The following is a 4,190-nucleotide window of genomic DNA, read 5'->3' as shown; positions in this document are numbered from 1 at the left end:
GGATTTTCTACTCTTAAGTGGTTTCAGCCATGGCTTGCACGTAGGTTTTAACCCCATATAGAAATTACCTGCATACGAATTCTAAAACACAGAAAATAAACAATAGCGAGATCATAACACATAAAACAAATATACGCAGATATTTTCCCCTTGATCACAAAACCGGGGCTACCAAATTGATTTTTCATTATGTTCCTTTCAATGTTACAATACATATATATACATGTCGAAGTATCCATAATCCCAATCCATTAACCCTATATTAGAACATCACTGTAGTTCCCTTGATCAGATCAACAAAATACCATGGACTGAAAATAATCGCGCTCAAAACCATGTGCTAAAACCATGCACAAAACCATAGGTAGGTTCGCCCACCTAATATAGGGTCCAAAAAAAAATTTCCCGGGGCAGCGACCCGTAGAGGGGGGCTACCAAACCCCCTTGTGATCCCCTCGTTGTGCATCAACGCAATGAAGTGGGGGCTCCCCCCCACCCAAACTCCCCGGTTAAACTAGGGGAGCTAGTCGTGGAAAGAATATAACACAACCCAACATTGCATTATAGAATATCGTCGCCCTCTTCGTATTATCGATGATAATCCCATGAAGCGCAGAAACCCTCCTCGTGATGTTCAGTCTCGTTTGCATTCATGTCTAGCAAGTTTCCTGCTTGTAGTTGCCATAGAGGGTTTTGCGTCCAGGAAATGTCTCATTCAACACCTCCATGATAGTAATGAGGGAAATGGAGATTCTCCGAAGGGCGAATTCTCCACACATCGTGCAGTGTTATGGCATATTCGATCGAGGAGGAGAGATATATTTTGTGTTGGAATACATGGATGGTGGAACCCTTGTGTAGGTCCTTCAAGCCCATAAGAAAATCCCATAACACTATTTGGATGAGGTTGCTAAGAAAGTGCTCAAGGGCTTGCATTACCTGCACCAGAACAAAATTGTTCACCATGATATAAATCCCTCCAATTTGTTGATCGAAAAGAGAAGAGAAGTCAAGATTGTCGATTTTGGTGTCAGCACTTTGTTGGCTCACACTTTGGCCCAGTGCAATTCCTTCGTGGGCACATGTGCTTATATGAGTCCTAAAAGGTTCGATCCTGATGGGTACGGTGGAAAGTATGATGGATGCTCTGCAGATATATGGCCTTTGGGATTATCTTTGCTAGAATGTGCACTTGGAAGGTTCCCTTGTTTGTCTCCTAGGCAGAGTCATGATTGGCCTACTTTAATGGTGTTCATTTTTTTGGGTGACCCTCCATCGCCGCCACCTGATGCATCGCAAGAGTTTCAAAGTTTTATCAGATGTTGCCTTCAAAAGGATGCGTTACTTCGTCATACTGCACATCGACTGCTTTTGCATCCCTTTCCAAAGAAGTATGAACATGGCCTTTACACCTATAGAATTTTGAATTCCTTTCTGTACTCTGAATATTGTACTTGAGAGAATTCATTGACTTGTAATGAATGTACACTCTCTTGGTCTCTGGAACTCTATTTTGTAAATCATTTTGCAATGCAACTGCAGTCTTCTTTACAACACTTTTTCATCATGTTTGTTTTGTTTTTCTAGTGGAAATTCAAATGTATTTCTTAGAAATCCAATGATTTTCCCTTTCAAGTACTCCAGTTATTATTCCACCCAAGTAATGGCAAAGCTATTCTTATTTCTAATGTATGGCATGCACTCTTCTTGTTTGCTAAAATTTCATAAATGTGCAGTATTTATAATTTGTTTGGTATGCTTCTGCATCTTGGATATTCAATGTTCATTAAAGAAAATTTGCTTCTATGTATTGTATTTAGTTGTAGTTGTTTATTCCAAGTTTTGTGGTGTTCAATTTTTGTTGGATCACGAGGATGCTAGCAGTTTGGTGGTTTTGATAAAATTGTGGTGGTTGTCTTTAGGTCTTCATTGTTTATATATAGGTTATCATCTTAATTCACTCTCGGCATTGTGCTACAGGCGTCCATTCTTGCTCGGATTGAATGTCAGGAAAGTGACTTTCGCCTTCCCGTTTGGTTTCAAGTGTGGTCTAATTCGTAGTTCCCAGTTAATGAAGAGAACCCTACTTTTTTTAGAAAAACCCTAACAGGGTTAGAGTAGTTTATTGTTATGTGCTTTGTAGTTTAATAATTTTAGAATGGTTAAGGGAGATAGAGAATTATGTCAGGCCCAGTTGTAGACTTGGATTTTAATGTTAAAAGTGCCACTTTTTCCAGGCAAGGACCAATATACAGTTGTTTGCTTAATGTACTAAGTTATGATATGTTACTTAATTTTCTTTTGTTCTTCTAAGAAGCTCTGCGTATCACTGTAGTTAACTTGCCTAGATATAATGAAACTTTGGTGTCTTTTCTTAGAAGGAGTTGTAATAGTTTTTCGGACTTACCAAGTCGTAACATGAAACATTATGTTGTCAAACTCAACAAGTGGTAACATGAAGCATTATGTTGTCAACAATCCAATGCAGCCAAATTGATTTCAGTCAAGCAGAGAAGAAGGCAAAGTGGCAGTTGTAGATTCTTGGAATATATTAGAATCTAAAAAAGTCAATTGTTGTATGTCCATCAAATCCCTTGCCATCCTGATAACTTGCAATTCAGATAAGTTCAACAATGACAACATTGGGTAGGGAGATTGCTTGGTTAAAAGAAACACAGGAAGCTCCATATCTAGCATTGAGAAATGTTTTTCTACAATGAATGGTATTAATCACTATCAATGTGTGCGTAGAGAGAGAAAAATATCCATACTCATTTCATAATTGTGATACTCTTTCAGGGTTAGTGTGGCTCAATAAGTTGAAATCTAAATCAAGGTTGCACGAGGTAACCACAAGATAACTATAGACAAGTATAATGGAATTGAACAAATCTTCATCTTTTCAATATTTGTTTTGTGCAGTGGTTCACAATATGGTCATCTATGTTATACTTTATTTGAAGGTGTATGTTACTGGTCTATGGTTGTAGAAGGTGAAATTGTGATCTTTGACAACTTTGAGAAAATAGCTCCATAAATTAATGCTAATTTGTTATTAAAGTGAGTGCTTAATAAGTTAAGAACTCCTTTGTGACTATGGTTGTCAGATTCCAGTAAGTTTTAGTAGAATGAAATGTTCATATTCACCGATTGGGTTGAAGCCTATGTTGGTCCACAAAGTTGAAGAACAACATGTTATTAGAATAGGTGCTTGAGAAGGTGTTGAAATGTAGTTCTCATGCCTGACAAGTTGTGAACTCAATACTATAAAGAAGAGACAACAATTGGTAATGTTTCAACAAGTTAGTCTAGAAAGGCATGGTTGAATCAAGAATTGCAAATGGTGTGAGTGTGCAGTGTTGACTAAGGAGATGAAAATTGTTTTATGTTCTTATATATTGACCCTTCATACTTCATTGTTTTCCCAAACATGGAAGAGTGCACAGTGGTAGTTGGAATACCAAAGTGATTAACACGAGCCTTCAATAAATTTGTAGTCCTCTTCAACTCAGCAAGTGGTAACATGAAACATTATGTTGTCAACAATCCAATGCAGCCATATGGAGTTTAGTCGAGCAGAGAAGAAGGCAAAGTGGCAGTTGTAGATTCCTAGAATATTTTAGAATCTAAAAAAGTCAATTGTTGCATGTCCATCAAATCCCTTGCCATCTTGATAACTTTCAATTCAAATAAGTTCAACAATGACAACACTGGGTAGAGATATTGCTTGGTTAAAAGAAACACAGGAAGCTCCATATCTAGTGTTGAGAAATGTTTTGCTACAGTGAACGATATTAATCACTATCAATGTGTGCATAAAGAGAGAAAAATATCCATACTTGTTTCATAATTGCGATACTCTTTTAGGGTTAGTGTGGCTCAATAAGTTGAAATCTAAATCAAGGTTGCATGAGGTAACCACAAGAGAAATGAAGACAAGTAGAATGGAATTGTACAATTCTTCATCTTTTCAATAACTGTTTTTGTGCATTGGTTCACAATATGGTCATCTATGTTATACTTTATTTGAAGGTGTTTATTACTAGTCTGTGGATGTAGAAGGTGAAATTGAGATCTTTGACAACTTTGAGAAAATAGCTCCATAAATTAATGCTAATTTGTTATTATAGTGAGTGCCTTAATAATTTAAGAACTCCTTTGTGACTATGGTTGTCAAATTCCAGTGAGTT

At 37.0% G+C, this 4,190-nt stretch overlaps 1 pseudogene; it reads left to right on the top strand.

The window, feature by feature from the left end:
- Positions 1–735: 735 nt before the first annotated feature.
- Positions 736–1,458, top strand: LOC149264586 (mitogen-activated protein kinase kinase 9 pseudogene; annotated as a pseudogene).
- The last annotated feature ends 2,732 nt before the right edge of the window (positions 1,459–4,190 follow it).

This window comes from Pinus tabuliformis, chromosome 6 (assembly GCF_031772625.1).
Source record: "Pinus tabuliformis cultivar Carrire ecotype Pingquan chromosome 6, CPIR1, whole genome shotgun sequence".
Taxonomy (NCBI): Eukaryota; Viridiplantae; Streptophyta; class Pinopsida; order Pinales; family Pinaceae; genus Pinus; species Pinus tabuliformis.
Note: the sequence above shows the minus strand (reverse complement) of the source record. Positions and strands in the feature narration are given on the sequence as shown.